We start from the raw sequence: 21513 nt of genomic DNA on the forward strand, positions 1-21513 counted from the left end.
ATGTCAGAGGAGTCTGGATGTAGGGATAATAGCCAAGAAAATACAGACAACAAATAAATGCATGCATCAAAGTATCTTAAAGGCTATGAACTCTTCCTGCGTAAAATGCCTATAAGTTTAAATAATCTTGAAGCAGCTAGCTAAGAGCCTGTCAGTTTAGAAAATTCTGGAATTTGCATTTCATTTATTTGCCTCTGAACAAAATTTATTGTTCTCTCAGACATAGTTGACATAGGAGTCAAACAACATTGTAGACTCTACTAGCTAAATACCCTGATATTGTCTTCTGACCTCTAACTTCAAAACCTACCTAAAACCTTGAGTTTTGTTCCTTCTTAGGTTAGGTAACATGCCTTGGGCAAGATCCAAACTTTCATTTGTCCTATCTTTTCAGTTGTTCAGATAATAAAAACTAGCTCCTTGTCCTGTTTTAGATTACAAAAATGTAGGGTGGGAGAATGAATAATGGGACTTCACAAGTCTTTAGTATTGATGTTGAGACTCTGGCATTACTGGCCCCAGTATTCCTTTTTTTGGAAAAAAAGAAAATTCTTGCATAATACTGCTCGCCAGACAATTTCCTAGTGAAATGCAGTAGGCAGTTCACATGATACTCAGATGAAAAAGAACTAAATAATTTGAATAAATATACAGTACTTACCTGTCCTAGTCCTGGCTTATATAAACATATTTTGAGGGATAAAAAATGTAGGTCCAGTAAATAAATGCTTTACATTTTAAAACATAGAGAGGTATACAGCTGGTGACAGGCCAGACTGTTCTCAGTTGTAGACAGAACATTCTGTCATTCCACTAAAGTGCAAATGGTGAGCAAAATCTTCCTTGGCATTATGCATTGTGGAAGGTGGTTGGTCAGCAGAAATACATCTGGCCAGGATGCCTCATTATTCACTGTTTCTCATTTTATGAACGTTTTGCTTTAACAATGAGAAAGCAACTGGGAGAACTTCTCACTGCTGAGCTTGGCTCAAGTTGAAAAAGCCTTTTCAGGAGATGCCCATGCCTTTGCCCTTGGAGTCAGAAAAGCATTCCAAGTGTTTAAGATATGTTATGTGGTTGACTAGTGCAAGCAGAAAGAGATGAGTTGTGAGTTTCCTTCCTAGAATGCACAGAGCATGGTAACAGATTTCCAAAATTTACCAGCCCATCTGTGTTCCTTTTGCTCTCCTTTTCCTCTGCCATAGCTGAAAAGTTCAAACTTTTTGAGTGCTATTGATGTATCAACTTTGAAAATAGTTTGCTGATGGTGATGTAAGCATTGCTTCAGCACAAAATGAGAGAGTTTATACTGGTGCTCAATGTCCTGTTATTGTTAAGGAAGCTTTTTCTAGGCTATCATTTAAATTTTCCAATTAGTGCTAGATATGTTTAGAATGAAAAAAAATAATAGATGAAAGAGCTTAAAAATGCTCTCCTAACTTATGAGGTGATTATTAATTCAAACTATAGGATATGGAATATAATACGAACAAGGTAATATATTGTTTGTTCATGTATGCAAAGTAATTTATGATGTGGTTCCCTAAACACTTTGGAATGTGGAATTTGAGACATAGCGAGTAAATATCTATTGGGTAAGATACAGACTCATTCATAATGTAAACATCAAAGTAACATTGTCCTTGCCTAGATCTCACTTACTCTAAAATTCTTATTATAATATTATCTCCTTTTCATTAAAATAGCATTTCTGCTGTATTCTTTGCTAACATTTTGAATGAAAATTTGTTTTCTTTTGGGGGCTAATTTTATGTTACTTTACTCTTTAAAGTTTAGAGCTTTTATATTTGACCATGAAATAAGCCTTATAATGAATCTCAGAAAACTAGTTTAATATATATCCTGTCCTATCTTATAGAGCTTTAAATTTCAATATACGCAAAAGTCCCATGACAGTTGTTTTGGTTTTTCTCCTGCTTACCTTTTAAATGTTTAAATGATCTTATGCTATGATACATTTTATACTATATTTTGTTCCATCATCAATATTGTAAGCTTTAAATTTAGGTAGACTGACTATTCTCTCTGTTTTCTATTTTCCTGGGCACCCAGAGAGAAATAATTCAATATCTCACTGAAGTTTTCACTTCAAAATTATTGCATCTCAAAATATTCTCTTACAGCACAATGAGAATTTAAGTTACATATTTTTTACAGGAGAAATGTATCAAACTTGTGCACAAGTGATTGCAAGTTATCTCTTTACAAATTTTTCTTTATTCCTAATATGATAAACCTGTGGTCATTTTGTAAAAGTTGATCTTATATTCCACTATGAAAAACTTGTATGATTTGATCAATCCAACTTTATTTAGAACTTTAAAAATCTTAGTGATTATGAGAATATAATTTTACTGTCTTTGGGATAGGCAAGGTTTCAGATTCAGAGAGTCAAAGATTCAAAAACGGGCAAAGGCTTGAAAATTGCTGGGCAAGTATTGAAGCATTGGTCCTACACATGAATTACTGAGCTATACCATTGCTGAAAATTCAAATGTCCTTGGAAGTGATGCTCAAATTGTCCCTCAGTTACAAAAGTGGAAGAGTGCAAACAGCTATGTAATGTTTTCAGCAAAGTATGTAATGTGCAGGGAGTTATGCTATTGAAATTTTGCAACTTGTATAAAATATTTTCAGAAGCCTTTCAGAAATGGACCTTGTGTTATTTGATTTGCCTTAAGTACCTTTGAAAGTGTTAGTTTGGAAGCAAGACTTAACTGACATTAATGTTAGGTCTCCGTTGCCATCTCAACTTTTTCTGTCATTATGGATTTTGTATAATTCTGTGGAGTTACATTAGCATGAAATTTGTATTAGTGGAAAGTAGCTCAGTGGGTTTTAGTTCCAAATTTAAAGTTAGAATTTCTACGCAACACTCAGCATCTGAATTTACATTTGCAACCAGAATTATGTATTACATGTTTTACAAGGAGAAAAGGTAAAGGAAATAAAATTATATGTGCCCACCTCATTATTGTCAGGGGATGTAGAAAATGGGTGACAACTTATTGGCTACTTACACTGGTATTTAACAAGGCAATAAAAATATCAGTGCGTGTACTGTTTCTTTGCTTTTGAGTACTCTTTTTTTCAATATGGCAGTACAGCTTCATTTTTGCCTGCCTACTAGAAGCATAAAATGTGGTATTTATTATTATAGACTGGCATACATGGAGTATTCACAAGCAGGTCTTACTGCTTACGATTAAATAGTATTGATATAGGATAAAAGAGCAACTAAGATTGTCTTTTTCTAATAAACTTTACATAAATAATAAAATAATTGCGCTTTAAAAATGGGAAAATAGGTATTTAAGATAGATTGTCTATGAAGAAATTCCAGAATTAACATGAAGAGAAGCTAGTACCGGTTTTGATTCCCCTCCCTTCTTTGCTTGAGCTGATGTGCAGGCTGAAATCCAGTATTCAACATTAAAGCAGCAATCTGCAGTAGAGTGGATGAATTTGTGATAAATTGTCCCTTGAGGTTTATAAAACATATTCTCTATAAAACCAGCCACTGTATGTTTCTCCACATTAGTCAGTTTCTGACATTCAGGCTGCTGAAGCTTCTAGGCCAGCAGTGGTGTCTGCCATCCCAAAGCAGTAAACAACTCTTTGTTTATAGCAGCAGTGCTCATACATCCATTTCAAGGTTTTACAGCGATAAAAGGCTGACTGCCTACATAAACTGGAGTGGGCTGCAATGTTGTTATTTTGTTTATTGCTCTTTTACTGCAGTGGTCAAATAGTTCCTCTGAGACTAGACACTGGTACTCTGCCATCTGTACAGTCAGTGTTAGACAACTTGTGTCAACTAAACAAACCACTATGACAAACAATTATAATGAGCATACTAATTAAATAAAATGTTGCCATATTAAATTGTGGGGGAAATGTGGAAGATTAATAGCAAATTAAGAAGAAGTTGTCAGTTACCTTTTAATGGATAATGACAGTAGCCCCAAGAGAGGTTTTGATTATATTCATGCTGCTTCGTTTCTTCAGTCTGAACTGTTGTTATAATTCATGTCATTTTATTGCACCAAGAAAATAAAGGTTTACTACTTAAGACAGATAGAAGATTTTTGCTATGTCTGCTTAACATTAAGTGCTGTCATTTTATAACAGAACAATAAAATTTTGAAGTTTATGTGGCATTCATTTCCACAAAATTCACTGTTGGAGGCACAGTGTTTTCTCATCTCTTCTTAATCCTCAAAAGTTTCTTCAATTATTAAGAAAATACACATTTACTTTTTTTTTTCTTTTCTTTTAGTTGATATTTTATTTGAAAAATCACGTTAATAAGTGGAAGATCGAATAAGGGAGGCAGTTAATCTACAATTTAAAATGTTTTAATAGGGTAGCCCACATTTTAAAAGCTTAGCCATAAGCTCTAATTATTTAATCAGGGATATATGCCCTACTGTCATGCCATATTGTACCCTATCTTCAAGGAGTTCCCTTAAATGATTATTCCTTATTTTACTGGTCACATTTTAAGTCACTGAGCACTTAAGTATTAAAAAAATAAAAAAAAAAGAAAAAAAGAAAAAAAAAAGAAAAAAATAAATAAGAAGCTTAAATGATTTTTAAAAATATCAGGTTCTCACAACAATGAGGAAGCATAAAATCACATGGGGATGTAATGAACATCTGCAAATACGTATCTTTCTTTGTCAGGTAAGTATATGTCTTCAGCTTCAGTGGGAAATCTTTAGCCACATACTATTGTCATTGTTAAAGAGAAACAGGGAGAAAGTGGAGAATGGGCTCCTCTTTTCCTGTTACTTTAGTAGCTCCATTATAAAAATTGGAAGCCTGACAGATTATTTCTCCAATTAAGCTTAGGTTTATTGTAGATAAGGTAATTATGGCGATATCCCATGGTTTAATCCTGACTGGTTTTGATAACATGGTGCTAAACTCAAAGCTCCCTGACCAGCATTTTCTGGTAATAAGGCAAAAGACAGTCTGCTTTGAACTTAGCCTTAATGAAGAGCTGTTACAAAACCTGAACTTTTGCTGAGCACATTAAAGGTCTTGCTTAATAAAAATCTTTAGGGAGCATACCCAAGAATTTCAATCTGCTATGAAAACATTGTCGACTGGAGTGTGTTCCTCTTTTCCAAGCAGAGAATTCTGATGTGTTTTTTTTTTTTTAAAGTAGATAAAAGCAGTGAATACACTTTTTTGGTGGTTACTGTTCAGTGGCTTTTCCTTTTTGATTTAATTGATATGGAAAGGATGCCTAGAAAGGTAATAGGAATTTGTTGATAATGAGTAGTCCTTACTATCTACTACAAAGAAATGATACTTAAATATTTTCACTCTTAAATAAATTGTTAACAAGGGATTTTTCTCTTACCAATATAAAGACTGTAGGAACAAAGGAATTGCTTGTCTCCAGAGACTGAAATGAACAACACTACTTCTTTCTCCCTAGTGTGCCCAAGGTAATATTAAGTGAAATAAAAGACTATGATGAAGTCGCCCAAGAACACACTAGTACATGGAAAAAAATAAGGTTCATTATACTTACTGTGGGTGTGGGTTATTTAGATTAAGTGAAGATGGCATAAATTTAACCAGGACTGTTTGTTTTGCAGTGAAGTTATAAAGATGATGGCAATTAGCTAGACAAGGCAAACAATGCTCATGTAGCTGAAGCATTTGAAATAGATCTTGCTTCAGCTGTAAATTTTAAAATGTTTCTGTATATTGTGATGCAAGATATGTAAATTAAGATACGTGGACACTGTCACTCCCACTGAAATCAAGTACTCTTTGAATCTGTGATGTTAGATTTTCTGTTTGCATTTTAAGAGTTGGCAGTGGTCGGGAAAGATTCAAACTCAGCAGGCATTCATTATATCCAGTAAAATAACATAAAATTGAGAGGTTTTTCCAATTTTAAATGCTGATATTTCACCATCTTATTTCTTAGGTGTTACATTGTGTATAGCTAGAGGCATGATTGAAAGGTATTGCTGGAGCCCTTCTATTATGACCTTATGAAATCACACTTATACCTCTTTTCAACAGTGCAGCCATCCCTGATTTACGCATTATGAAAAAAAAATTAAAAAAAAAAAAAGAAAAAGGATAAATGTTATTAGATAGCATAATCAGAGGCTCTCTGTAAATAAATAACAGTAAATAGACTAGTGTTTGTAGGTACGTGGATATGCATGTGCATATATGCCAATACACATACCTGAACAGAAAAAAAGTCTTTTGTAGCATTCTTAGAAACTCTGCTTTTCCTGGGTTTAAAGATTCTGCAGTTGACATTTGTATCAAAGGGTTAAGGTCTTTGTTGTCAGAAGGATGGATGACTTCATTATGACTGCAGTGCATGACTGAGAAAACAGAAAGGTTGAGATGGGAGCAGTCACAGAGTTGCTGAGCTAAGAGGCTAAGTGCTGCTTGGGACAGCTGATTTGTCATTGATAGCTAATATATCACAGCAAGCAGGAAACATGCTTGTTTTCTGGAGAATCCTAGTAAAAAAGGCAGGTGTTAGCAAAGTAAATCTGGTTGTTAATATGCAGTGGTAAATCATTGCAATTACTGCATGATGCATGAGGGTTGATATAAGTGTTTGGTTGTGATGGCTCGTTCAGTCAGGAACACAATTGAAGATGTCCAAGTCCATGGCAGTGGTTTGGACTTGATAGCCATTAAAGGCTATTTCCTACCCAAAGGATCATATGATCCTATGAGTACAATTTTATATCTTGTACATAATACTTAAAATGTTAATTCTATCTATATTAAGTAACACAAACAATTTTATTCTCTTTGTTTACATTAAAGTGAGCTTTTGACAAACTACATTAGATTTCATTAATTGTTTATGGTCTGTAGAGCAGGCATTTCTCACTAGGAGGCGTTATTTACTAAAAAAGATCTTATACTTCTTGATGTGATATAATTTAAGAACACAAATTAAAGAATTTAAAAGTATAGATTCAATTTTGTCTATAAAACTACTACACTATGGACATATGAAATTTCAGTCAGTCGCTTTTTTGTTATGTATTTTTGTCTTTGCAACCATTAACTCTAAATTTATTTCACTAGGCTATCTTTGCCTACATCATACATCTCTTCAAATGGGCCCAAAATCCTCTCTGTATCTCCTCTATTCTCCGCAATCTCATGCAAAGCAGATGTAAAACATTTCCATTTTGATTTGGTGGAGAATCATTCTTAGCCAATTCAGCCGATGTAAAAGAGTACAGTGAAATGGAAAATTAGGTTATGATAACAGTTCTGATCTTCTTTAAATTGAACACAATTACTAAGTGTTTTCTTCTGGATAATGACGGGACTTGCAGTTGCTTTTCTGTAACTGGAAATCTCAGTTTTTGCTATGGAGAATATAAATGCTAGACTAAAATGTAGATTCTTTCTTCATAAATTCTAAAGTTTTGATTTTTCATTACTGGTATTAGGTAACCACAAATGATGTAGGGAGAATCTCCTGGCTAAGTTAATGTATCCTTCATAGCACCTGTTTTTAAACTGATTGAACAGTAAACCACTGTTTCTATGGTTACACTGATATTTTTTTTGACTCAAGAAGTATAATGTACTATATGGCTTAATATAGTAATATTGCCTAGAAAACTTCACCATTTTCACAATTAAAACCATAAAAATTGAACATCGTCCATCATGTGTGGGTCTGTGTATGGGCCATAAATATCTTTCTTTTTCTTTAACAGGAAGAAAAGATTTTCACAGGAGGTTTTACTAGTACTGTGGTAGTACCAGAAGATCCATGCAATGATCTGTCTGGGATCAGAGTTCAGCTGATTTTTTAATTTGTCAGTTTTCAATGTGTTTTCTTACAGGAGCTTGTGTAGTAAGGAAGATAAGAACTTTTCTCCAAATACTGAAAAATATATGCAAAAAATGCATATAATAGAATAATTTAGGTTGGTAATGACCTCTGAAAGTCATCTGGGCCAAAGCATCTCTGTTAGACTGGATTGTCTATGCCTAGTCTGGTTAGGTTTTAGTATCTCCAGGTACAGAGTTCTCATAACCTCTCTGGGGAGCTGTACCACCTTCACCATGAAAAAGTATACAAAACTTTAATCAAAATTGGTTTATTTCAACATGTAGTTTTTGCCTGATATCCTCTAACTGTAAACATCTGAGAAAAGTCTGCCTCCATATTTCTTTCCTATCAAATATCAGTAGATGTCAATAAGACCCCCCCAAAGCCATCTCTTCCCAGGCTGAACAGACTGAGCTCCTTCAGCCTCTTCTTGAACAATTGTTGCTCCGTCTCCCAGCCACCTTGGTGGTCTATATGCAGCTCACCCCAGTATATCAGTGTCTGTGCCACACAGGAGAGTCCCAGAGAATTGGGCAGAGTACCACGTGGGTCTCAAATGTGGAAGCAAGATCTGTCTCTGGGCCTTCTGGTTTCACTCTGCTTGTGTAGCTCAGGACATGGGAGGCTCCGTTGCTGTCTGGGGGACTCTGCTGCCTCGTTGACACCCGTGTTCCCCAGTGTCTGCAGAGGTGCTGCTAACCATCACTGCCCAGGCTCTATGGCTGCTTGGGACTGCTCATTGCATTTTCAATCTTCAAACAAAACTTTACCTGTCAGCTGGAGCAGAAGGAAATTTGAATTTTTAAATTTATTTTGGTTCTCGCATGCGGCACGTTTGTGGAAAAAAGCCCAACAGTTTTGTGCTGGTAATCCGTAAGATTGTCAGCGAATGAATGATTGAGCTACTAAAGTGGGAAGATATTGAGAATATACATAAAAAACAAACTTCAGTACTTTCTAAAATAAAAGTAACAAAAACAATACAGGCAAATCAAAAGAATTAGCAACTAAGATATACTTTGGAATTTCATATTCATTAACTGGACATTGTAATGGAAGGACAGAATATGTTTTCCACTTTAAAGCACAATCTGAGAACAAGGAATAAGGAGCTAGATGGGGTATTGGAATCTAAGCAGCAGCAGATTCCAAATGCAATGGATAAAAATTCAGAATTCTGATAAGGGTCATATAGAAATGTGTTTCTTGTGAATTTTGTATCTACCTATTTAATTAAATTCTGCATTTGGAGCATGGAAAATTGAAAGGTTTTTGCAACCCCCAGAAAAGCATGTCCTAGTATAAAAGGGTAATTTTAAGAATGAAGAGGCCCCTTAAATATCCCTCATTTGGAAAATGTGACTTCTCCTGTCAGGCATTCCTATAAAAACTATGTGTTGACTATAGATTTGTAAACTGCTGAGAAAATCACTTATTTACATGAGATATGTTCTGCTTTATCTCCAGAGTACTTAAAATATAATCTTTGTCTCTCTTTGTGGTTTAATAAAACAGATGTGTCTATTCATAATAAATTATCAGAGACACATGCACTGGTTTCCTGATTGTAAGTTGATTTGGTGTCAGTCCACAGACCAGAGACATGTGCATGGCAGCACTCGTGTAAGTTGATTTCACTTTGTGATACTTAGTCACTAGACTGCACCTTGATTTTTCAGGGAACTTGAAAGCAAAACCAGGCTTTTGTAAGCCAATACTTTATGCCCTCTTGTAAATAGTTGTTTCAATTATAAGCGCTACTTTTATTTCACACATTCCATTCCCTGAAAAACAATCACAGATGTGGTCACAACTGTTTTGTAAGATAGAATTTTTGGTTATCTCTTACTGCCTACTGCCACTTGAAATGCTTTCTTCACTGTAGGACCTGAGTGGCCCTATAGGATCTATGTCAATTGACAAATTGTCTGAATAACACCATGCTGGCTGAGCTAATTTTCATCTTCCTGATTTCCAAATTTATGCCTATAAATTTTTGTTTTGTGTAGACATTTAGTTTACAGAGTAAGATAACATTACTTTTGGTCATTGGCTAAGTAGTAAATTCTGTGAAAGTTGAAAATGCAATTGCTAGCCACTGCACCCAAACGTTATTAAGTGCTGCTCTCAAAAAGTACATTTTTTCCTCATTTTTCTCCACATATCAGGCAGCTCTCTATCATTTTAGATCCTCATGCACTCAGGTTATTATCTGAGAAAAACATGTTGTTCAGATTTACTGCATGGAATATGCTTGTCTTCTTAAGTAATCAATCAACCTTACATACCTACACAAGTTCAAGAGTTTTTTGCAGTTCTAAATATTCAACAGCCACATATAGATAGAGAATCTATATCATAGAATAATCAAATTATTTGGGTTGGAAGGGACTTTTAAAGATCATTTAGTACTGACCCCATTCAACCTGGTTATGAACACTTCTGGGGATGGGGCACTCAGCTTGTCTGGGCCTCCTATTCCACTGTCTCATCACACTCACAGTAAAACATTCCTTCCTTATGTGCAATCTAAACCTAAGGTCTGTCAGTATAAAACCGTTGCCCCTTGTTCTTTCACTACATACCCTGGTAAAAAGTCTTTCTCCACCTTTCTTAAAACCTCCTTTATCTATTCATATAATTTTAGCTAAAGCAATAATAAATGAAAAAAAAAAAAAAAAAAGGTGTACCTGTGACCACCTATTCACATCTTTGTTGTGTGCAAATGCACTCTAATGCTTGTATCATGGCTGGATCCTTAAGGTTTGTTGTTTATTGAAAACAGGATCTAAATGCTTTTTTTACCCCTCTTTTTTCCCCCCCTGAATTACAATGCCTTCCCATGGCAAAACAATAAGCCTTCTTACTTCACCAGTCACACAGCTGTGTTTTTTCAGAAGAAAATTCAGAGCTAATCCTTCCTGCAATATTTTCACTGTTAAAGATAGACATGAATAATCTGAAGAATAGCTGTTCACAGCAAACCATGCAGTATTCATTAACATCTCCAGCACTCTCCGAGCTACACAAGGTTCTGAAGACCAGAGCAAGGCAAAATGTTCATGTCTAGAGCTTTAGCTGCGTGGATTTCAGTGTGGGAAGATTTTCCAGGTCTGCAGGTGGTATGGCATAGAAATGTGGAAAACAGAGATATTTGAAAGTGGGCAAACGCTTTTGTCACATATTAATAGAGATGTTTCCCCAAACACATTTAGCACTTTCAAAATCAGAACAAGATGGTTCACTTTAACCGTATTAAATTTTCAAGTGGCCTTTTGAAGGCTTCGTACTGCTTTTTATCCTATACAACTGGAGTCAACGCAGAAAACATCAAAGACAAGAATCCTGCACAGTTCCTAGAAGCAGATAAAATGAATAATGTTTCAGTTAAAGGTTAATTATCTGAAAAGTGTGATGCCAGTCAACCCTCACCACCTTGCCACCCAAATGAACCTCTCCAATAAGCTGTGTTGACTTTTCCTAACCTGAGTCACCTCTTCTTCATAGCATAGTCTTGTAGAATTCTGGACAAGTCTCTATGCTTCTGAGACAGGAGTACAGTGCTACCTAAGGCTTATTCAAATGAATAAAGATGACTTTTCTTATATATGTTTTTTTAATTTGGGGTTTTGTTATTTGTTGGTGTTGTTTGTTTTTTTTTCTCCTTAATCTTAGTATCAGTAACGCTTCATTAATCACGTGCATTTCTAATATCTGATGAGAGCTAAAGTTAGAATTTATAAAATTTGTGCCATTTTAGTTTTATAAATAGACAATGTCTATTTTAAAAAACTTAGATAATTTGATATTGCACATGTCTTTATGCTACACAATTTGCTTTAATTAGGAAAAGAGGTAATTATGTAAATGTTTGTTCAAAGAGATTTAAACAACCATGCAGTCATTTTCCTTCACTTTCAACTTCACACACTGCTTTTATTTTCATCATTTATTTTACTCCAAGAAAACATTTTTCATACTGGTATAAGGTGATATCTTGTTGCTTGCCCTTCCCCTTTCTCTTTTAGTAGAATAGATCTGTATTGCTTAGCTTAGCTGTATTGTTTATTCCGAAATAAAAAAAAAAAAAAAAAAGTATTGAAGCATATGTTTCTAGGTTTCTGAACTTTATTTTTTCTTCATTTGTAATGGTAAACTAGTCCATTCTGGAGAAATCGGACATTGCACAATGTTATCTCCAACAATCCCAAAGAAGATGAAATTAAGTTCACAAAGCAGTTGACTTAATTGCAGCAATGCAGTCAAGCTCAGCTGAGTAGCCTAAACTAAAAAGTATGTATGTGACAAGGCAGCATGCCACATTTTGAATAACTGAGGTCATAAGCATGCTTTCAAACTGTCCTTTGATTTGCAATTGCTGTTAAAAAAGTTTAGTTATTAACTAATGGATCTAGGAAAGTAGCCAATCTGTATTGCTTGCTGGTTCTTAGTGTACTTTGAATCTGTATCAATTGAAATGCAAAATCATACAGTCCCAGAACCGTTTAGGTTGAGAAAGATTCAAGGTGCTGAGTCCAGCAGCAAATCAAACACTGTCAAGTAAAAAAAAAAGCATAACAGTCAAAAAGAAATCCAGCTATTAAACTGTTACTGTGTCTAGAGACTTCACAAGGTAGTGTTAAGTCAAGAAAAACTATGCACAGCAGGTTCTGAATTGCAGATTTTTTGGCATCCCCTTTCCTTTCTGAATGGGTTCATATCTCAAGCTCTGACCCAATAACCCCTTTCCTTGCTCTGACCTTATGGAGAGAAGGTTCTGATGGGTTGTCAGTATCCTTTCATTGGCAGCATAGATCCTAAAGATCCTGCTTCTCTCTTCCATTAAACATATCCTCAATTTCAATTAATCAAGTGAACACTGTGCTCTGACTCAGTTTTCATAGTGGCTTTGTTCATGGTTGTGATTATAACCAGAAACGTCCTGCTCTGCCACGAGATTTTTCTAAGGAGACTGTATCAATCTTTAGCTTCTCTGCCTCTAGCTTCTAATGAATAAAAATGTACATTAATATCTGTGGAATCAGTCTTTCTTAAAGCTATCAGATTTTAGCTGATAGCAAGTGATCTTTAATTTTGGTATTAGAAATTACTCATCTTCAAATTAATGATTTTTCCGTTATGGTGTTAGTCAGAATACTCCTTGTGAATTAAGGTTAAGAAATCTGGTTTTTCATTCATTATCATTACATTAGAACAGCAATTTTCTATTGCAAATATAAATAAATATTGACCTCTGGTGCTGCAAAAAGAGAAAGTCAATGCATGTTTGAGTGGGACAAATATATTTTTAATAAAAGATTAAACATATACATGCACTTTTTGTTTATTTTCCTGATGAAACTTCTAGATCCAAAATTAATAAACAATATAATTGCAAAAATATTTATTTTGACTTTTCTTTTTTCTGTTTTTTTTTTTGTTTTGTTTTTTTTGTTTTTTTTTTTTTTTTTTTTTTTTTTTTTTTTTGTTGTTGTTGTTGTTGTTTTTTTTTGTTTTTTTTTTTGTTGCTGTCTTTTTAGTTTTTGGTTGTTTGTTTGGGTTTTAGTGGGGGTTTTTTGTCTGTGTTTGTTTGTTTGTTTGTTTTGTTTTGTCTGTTTCTTAAGAATTTACTCCGCAGGTTTTCCAGAAAAATTAAAAATAAATTTTGGGTAATTGGTTTTTTTTGGGTGAATAAATAATGCTCATAGTGAAATATTTTGTCAACAAAATAGGAAACTTTAATGAAAGTATATTTTGAAAAGAACTATTGGAGGGTAATTTTATGGTGGTGTTCAGAATGAAAAATTATGTTGTTTCCTGGCTTTTTTATATTTATTATCTTGTGCAACTGATTCAGTTTGCTTGGCTGTTTTTGTTTTTGTTTTTGTTGGATTGTTGAATTTGGAGCAGAGCATAAAAGTATCTTCAATATTCTTTTTTTTGTCCTGTGTGGCTTTTAAAAATTATTATTTGATTTTATTTTACTTTAAGGCAGTCTGCTTAGGGTTGTGAAAGTATTAATTTCCAGTAATGTTTGATTGCCATGTATGCACACTCTTCATTATAAAATTTCAAATTTTCTCTTATTGCCTTTAGCAATTTTAATTTTCAATAATGTGCAACCCCCATTAATATAATTGTGCTCTCCTAATATTTAATTCTTTCCTAAGACATAAAGAGAATATACCTAAGATATCAGAGCTAGAATAGAGTTAAGATGTGAAGTTACCTTCTTAGTAGTCAGTGGAGGTCCCACCCTTTCAAGATAGAACGAACCCTAATATCATAAAATATGCTTTAATGTACTTGACCAAATGTAGGACAGAAAGTAGAGTTAGCAGTGATTTTGGGAGTGTAAGAAAAACTGAATTGGAGTGCAGAGGCAGTCTGCTGTTCCTGATTACTGGGAGAGAAAGAAGGGGAAGGAGAAAAAAAGGAAAGCCTCAGGCTGTCTTAATTTCCTGAGCAATTCCTGCTCTTCTCTACTTCCCGAGGTCCTTCAGAGCACCAACCTTTCCCCTGGATATGATCCCCTGGATAATTTGCGGAACGGCCCTAGCAGGTGTTTTGTGGGGGAGAAACAATCTTACTGCCCATGTGCCCACCACAGTGGTGTTGGCCAGAAGACAGAACCACTCACTGAGGTCAGAATCAAGCTCATCCTCGCAGATCCATGCATAACTGTACTCTGGTTTACCAGTGTTCTTGAAACGGATCCTACTTCCTGACATGCTTCTAAGAAAAATGGTGAATTTAAAATAAGAAGCAATGAGTGTCAGAAGGTTATAAATTTCAGTTCTGAATTGCTATTTTAATGCATTGCATTTCCTGAGAGAATAACAAGTTGTTTTTTTCTCCATCACCATTGGCAAGAAACAAAATTTTCCCCAGTGTTCAGTTTGGGGATCTGATTCTATTTAATCTGTTTATCAATGAAAAATGGGCAATGCAATTGTATGCAACCTCAGTCAATTTGCAGATGATTCCAAGCTAGGTGGGAGTTTGTCTTCTGGGGGTAGGAAGGTTTCCAAGGGAGATCCTGAAAGGCTGGATCAAGGGGCCAAGGCCAGTGGAATGAAATCCAGCAATACAAAGGGCTGGGTCTTGCACTTTGGTTATAACAACTCCAGGCATTGCTACAGGCTGGGGAAAGAGCAGCTGGAAAGCTGCCCAGCCAAAAAACAACCTGGGAATGCTGGTCAACAGTGGCTGAACATGAGCCAACAGCAAGAAGTCCACTGGCATCCTAGCCTGTATCACCAGTAGTGTGGCCAGCAGCACCAGGGCAGGGATTGTTCTCCTGTACCCATCGCTGTGGTGAGGCCACACCTCAAATCCTGTGTCCGGTTTTGGATCCTTCACTGGAGTGAGTCCAGAAAAGGGCATCAAAGCTGATGAAGGGTCTGGAACACAAGTTCTGTGAGGAGCTGGGATTTGTTTAGCCTGGAGAAAAAAGCTACAGGTAGCTTCTACAGCTACCTGAAAGGAAGTTGTAGCAAGGTCAGTCTCAGGTTTTTCTCCCAGATAACAAGCAATAAGACAAGGGGACGTAGCCTCAAGTTGCACCAGGGGAGGTTTAGATTGCATGTAATGAAAAATTTCTTCACTGAAAGGGTTATCAAACATTGGAAGAAACTGCTCACTGCAGTAGTTAAGTCAGGATCCCTGGAATTAAAAAAATGTGTAGATGGGACATACCAGATTAGTGGTTTAGTGCTTGACTTGGCAGAGTTAGATTTCTGGTTTGAAATGTTGATTTTAAGGGTCTTTTCCAATCTAAAGGATTATATGAATCTATGACTGTAAAATATATTTTTGGTCTGAGAAAATTTGATTATAGGTGTTTTACAGTTACTCTGTAAAAGAGAAGCTGAAACCATTCTTTGATTTGATTTTAACCCTTTCTGTGGAATCTATTTCTAAATATGTAGGGAGAGTTTATGATCTCTCCTTGTATTGAACAGATTATGTAAATGCATTGAAAGGAAGTTGAAAGCATAAATCACAGATGTCGGTTTGATAGAAAGTTTGTAACCAGAAAAATCTACAGCTCCCAAATCCCAATGTGTTAATTACAAGGCGACATCTGGTATACAAATTTATGCCGAGCTAAGAAATGTTCAGACTAAAATAGAGTATGCCTAAGTGGGCTTAGTGTCTAAAACCTACATTCATCATAGGGAAACTTAAAATCATGTGATCGTGAAGTGTCTGTGATATAAACTGTCTGCAGATAGAAGAGTGCTGTAAACTGGAAGAGAAGGCAGTTAAAGATAGTTAAGATAGGTTAGACAACTAAGCCATGTACACCTGGCCAATGTTATATTTTCTCTTTATATGATATAATCACATACAGACTGGGTAGAAAAATTCAAAAATTGCTTAACTTGATAGCATATAAAGTATCTGACCTTTAATCATAGCAAAGGAGATGTGTTTTCACTGATTTTATGTTAAAAACATAGAGAGTGGAGCCAGTTATATCTGTTGAGGTGTATGTGGTTAGAGAAGACTCATGCTATTACATTTTTTATGGATAATATGAAAGTATTTGAAAAAGGGTAAAACAATTTTACAAGTTGCTGCCCTGTCAAATTTTGAGGAGGGACACTATATATTAAAAAAAAAAAAAAAAAAAGAAAAGAAAAGTTTTAGTTATATCTTGCAGACTTACATTTTAAAACTGAAATACCTTCAGTGGCTATTGACTGTCCATTATTCTCTTTTAAATTGCCTATAGAGGACCCCCATGATATAACATACTCCCCTTTTTTACTCATCAGGAGAGCTGTATGAATTTGTACCTAGGAAGAAAGAGATTGCAAGATTTCGAGGAGCAAAATGATAATGTTGCTGCTTCTTACTGACTGTATCATCCATATGGCAGAAATCAATATTAAAAAATGGTCTGACTTTAAAAGCCTGGGAGGTTATTCATACTGTACCTCTTCAGCCATGTAGAGATGTGCAGGGAGAGCATTGTATGAACGCATGGTGACTAACAACAAAGGAAAAGTTGATAATTTTTATCTCTATAAATTTTACTTAAGATAACTCCAGGCTGTGTATGGCATCAAATAAGTATAACACTGACCCTTGCAAATTCTTAATTTGAGTACTCAAAATTTCAGCTCTGATTTAATATTTTTTTTTACTGAAAATGTGCAATGTATTCACTTTTAAATCATATATGATCAGAAAAACACTGTAGAATAGAATTAGAAGATCAACATAGTTTGCATTTCCTTAACAAAAAAAAAGTCAGTGTAATATTAAAGATTTCTTGTCACCAAGGCTTTAATTTGAACACCTCTGTGTGTATATACCATGAAAAAAGCTACATCATCTGGATATATTTAGTGGCATTGAGCTAGCAATATTTCAGAAAAATAGTTGGTGGTCTGTTTGGCTTGATGATGGGAAAATGCAGTAATTCAGTTATAGGGAAGGAATTCAGTTTCTGTCCTGAGCACCCCCTTAGATTTAAAGCCTTGCTGCTGTCTGCATTCATGCACTTCTGAGTGTTTGAAGCAGAAGTGGTTGGAAAGGATTGTGGAAAAACTGTCAGTTCAGTCTCAGACCAGAAGTATTCAGCATTCCTGAGAGATTGAGAATAGATATGTAAAGCAGAAAGCAAAGACTAGTTCGTGCTATGGCAATAAAACCAAAGTCAAATATTGCAGATGACATCCTGCAGGCACTAGGGGAAGAAGATTATATTGTTGCAGGGGATCAAGGCTGCCTGCTGTGCTGATTCAAAGAATAAAGTCACTGAACTAATAATATGAGAGGCCTTATCCAGTGGCTGTGGTACAAAACACAAACTTAAATGAAAGTTTGGAAAATTTCTTTATAGTCAAGATCATCTGGATGTTTTCTGAAAATGCTGTCTTCTTCTCCAGGAGTTTACATTACAGAATTTTCAGAATATTTTCTCGACATGGTGAGACAAGAAAGAATATGAACACAGAACTGTTGTTTTCCATGGAATACTTGTCAAGTGTTTATATATTCAGTTAATACGGAGTTTGGAGTAGACTTTAATGTCTATAATGGTAATGTCTCTAGTGAATACCAAAATAGCTATTAATCAGAAAAGTATATAAATATATTGTTATTATTATTAATAATTAATAATTATGAATTCAGATTTTGCACTGATATTAATGATAATTTTGATTCACAGGTGTGAGTGTAAATTTCAGACGTATTATTTTTCTCATGTTTTTGTTTTGGTTTTGGTTTCATCTCTCTAGAGATATTAGTTTATAGATTACTTACTGCCACTTAGGAATTTTTAGCTGGAGGTAGATGCAAATATAAAACCAGATGGATATGCCACCAGTCCTTTTCTTAAATGCTTGCTTCTACTTACAGATGTTGAGCTGTTAGCTATTAATCCAAGCAAGCAAGTAACCAGAAACAGAATTTCCAGTCACTTTTTACTGGCTCTATAAAGGATGAACTGTAGGCAAGATCCTTAGACGAAAATTAAATTTTCAAAATAAAAACTACTTGCAGTCTATTTCTACTTGACAGCTGGTTTGCTTTTCCTTGCTTGCGATGATTTTATCAGATTTTATGAGAATGCTATTTTATTCAGCAAACATTAAGAATTGTCCCTTTCCAGGACAGTGTTTGCTACATATGGCACCTGATATACAGAAGACATATAAATTAGGGACTAACGTTTGTAGGTTTGCCATTAATAAAGACCAGCAACATAAACAGAATTAAATTGTAGGTGCTTATGGTATGTACTGACTAGCACTGTGCCTTCCTGATGTTATTTCAAGTAGGAAGACAAATGCACGGATTTAGCTTTCTACAGGCAATACTGGATTTTATTGTTTAAACATAAGGACATAGGTTTTTATGGAGGACCTAAATTGTGCTGCAGCACCAGAAAGACATAGTTCCCTTGCAGGTTTGTGTCATCAGTCTCTCAGATAACCTACAGTATGCTGCATGGCATTACATAGCTATGTTCAATCCCACCCACAGGTTCAGTAGGTTTGTGCTTATATCTCCAATTAATGTAAGAAATTCTCGGTTGTGGAAGCTATTTTTGGTAAATATGTTTTAATCTGTATTTTTCTCTAGTGTAATTGAGCTAATTTGCAAATGCTCTTTAGTAAAAAGTCATACAAAGATTATAGTGTACTAAAAACAATAAAGTCTATCTTTAAACAACTCTGGATTCAAAGACACAAAGAACCAAACCAAACAAAACAAGGGGCTCCCTGCAATACTTTAATTTGGTCTTCTTGTTTGTGTGCGCTATGTCATCATGTAATTGTCTAATTACATGCTGTGGTTTTTTTTTCCGTAAGGTCCTGCCTCATTTGATTCATGGAATTGGCGGTATTTGCTTAATGAGCAGTTGTTTGATTTGTTCTTCATTTGTTATTCAAAGAATGGGCCCCGTGCTGCACTTTCTGCATTCCTGTTAAACACCATTCTGAAGACAGAATTACTAGGTTTTTTCCTAGACCATGCAGTAAATGATCACTGCTGTTGTGCTTGTGTTCTTTGCAAGAAGAATGTGGAAATCTTTCTTCTTGTGAGGTGTTTGGTTTTTTTTTTTGTCATCATAAAGTATATTGTTTTTAAATCCAAAGACATTTACCACAAGCTAACAGAGCTGGTAGAAGCTGGTGCTGACACAGAGTGACCACATTGCTACATAGCAAGGGAGAAGGGGAAGAAGACACCCAACAATCTATCTGAGAAGGGTCCTGAATAAATCCACTCAGATAATACTTTAGCATAATACATAGCACATTGCACAATGTCTTATTGTCCTCAATATTAAAAACACTAAGAAAAAAAGAGGAACCAAGTTAGAAATTTCATGAAAGAAATGAATTAAAATATCAATGAGCAAATTAACTCATTGTTTTCCTCAGCTGGGAAAGGCTGTTGTAATGGCTAAGAGGAACATTGCTCCTTGAGTTTTCTGAAAAATAAGAACGGTTACATAATGAGCTTTTCTTCGTCTTTTTGAAAACAAAACAACTTTTTTTTCTAACCTCACTGGGTGCTCTGATCTTTAAAAAACAGCTTTAATATCTTTAAGCTTCAAGCTTTTCTATTGTTCTTTTGAACTAGTAATGTTTTTTTTCAGCTAAAGTAATTTGGTTCGTCTTGGAAGACAGTGCATATTTCTTGCTTAGGTCGTCCTGTCCCTGAAGTAGTCATTCCGCTCTTACTTACAACAAATACATGAGACAGACACGAATTTAAGGTCTAGGGAATGTTGAAGATAAAAACAAATTGCTTCACTAAAAATATCTAAAGAAAGATCACTTTGGTTTCATTTTATTTTAGTAATTGTCCTCTTGGAAATTTGAAATTTTCTGGAAGATACTTATTTCTGGATCTAGAAAAGAGATGGCATTCATATTTCATATCAAATCAACCAAAGAAGAACCCAGACTCTTCTTTCTTCACTGATGTACACACCTTCCATTCATTTGATTAGTTGTTTTCTTAAAAAATTGTTATTTATTTTTTCTTTTTCCTTAGCATCCTATTCCTTTTCTACTAAGGGCTGTGAGGTTTTGGTATGACCAAAGTATCACCTGATTTTAAAAATCAGTGAAGACAATATCCAGTAAAATTATCTGGGAAGGTGAAAAAGGAAAACCCAAGACTTTGGTATCACTTCTTAAGAATATCTACTGACCTTTTCACTATCTGCAGGTCAGTTTCCTCATCTAACAAGTGACTTTGTAAGATCACTTATTTTTTTTCATAGAATCGGAATGTTTTGTGCTAGAAAGGACCTTGAAGATAATCAGATTCCAAACATCTCCCATTGGCAGGGACACCTTCCACTAGACCAGGTTGTTCAAAATTCCATTACTCGACTCTGAACGTTTCCAGGTTGTGAGCCATCCACTACTTCTCTGAACAGTACCTTCAGGTGCCTCACCATCCTCACAGTAAAGAATTTCTTTGCAATATTTCATTTAAACCTACTCTCTCTCTCTCAGTATGAAGCCTTTTCCCCTTGTTGTATCGCTACACACCCATTCCTCAAGAAACAAGTTCCTCATCAGCTTTTTTGTAGGGCCCCATAGATACTAAAAAGCCAAGTTCACCCTGAAGCCTTCTCTTCTCCAGGCTGAGCAGCCCCAGCTCTCTCAGTCTTTTCACACAGGAGACATGAACAAGAGGACACCTTACTACTGGCCCTTGTATTGTAGAGGTGTTTGTTGTGCACCAGAGCTTGTAGCTGCATCAACATAGCCTCATCTATTATAATGAAAAATGCGCATATTCCTTGAAAATGCACATATACTTCACCCAAGCTGGCAGGGCTTGGCTACGCAGCTACATTCCAAGATCCTTGGTAATTTAAGGCATCTTCCTGGGAGTTTCAGCTGGTTTCTAGATTCTTCATCTGGTAGATCCTCCTCTGAAGTACATGCCTCTAGCTTTTGGAATGTCTTCTTACTAGACAGGGTTTACCTTAATTTTACATGTAACTTCTAACCTGCAGAACCTCCCTCTCTGCTGTGTGGTCTTACTTTTGAAGTTCTGTTCTACATCTTTTTTTCTTGTTAAAAAGCCCTCCACCATACTGTGTATCTTTGCCACTATTCTCTGTACTATTCTGAGACCAATTGCAC

This window comes from Oenanthe melanoleuca, chromosome Z (genome assembly GCF_029582105.1).
Source record: "Oenanthe melanoleuca isolate GR-GAL-2019-014 chromosome Z, OMel1.0, whole genome shotgun sequence".
In the NCBI taxonomy this organism is placed as follows: Eukaryota; Metazoa; Chordata; class Aves; order Passeriformes; family Muscicapidae; genus Oenanthe; species Oenanthe melanoleuca.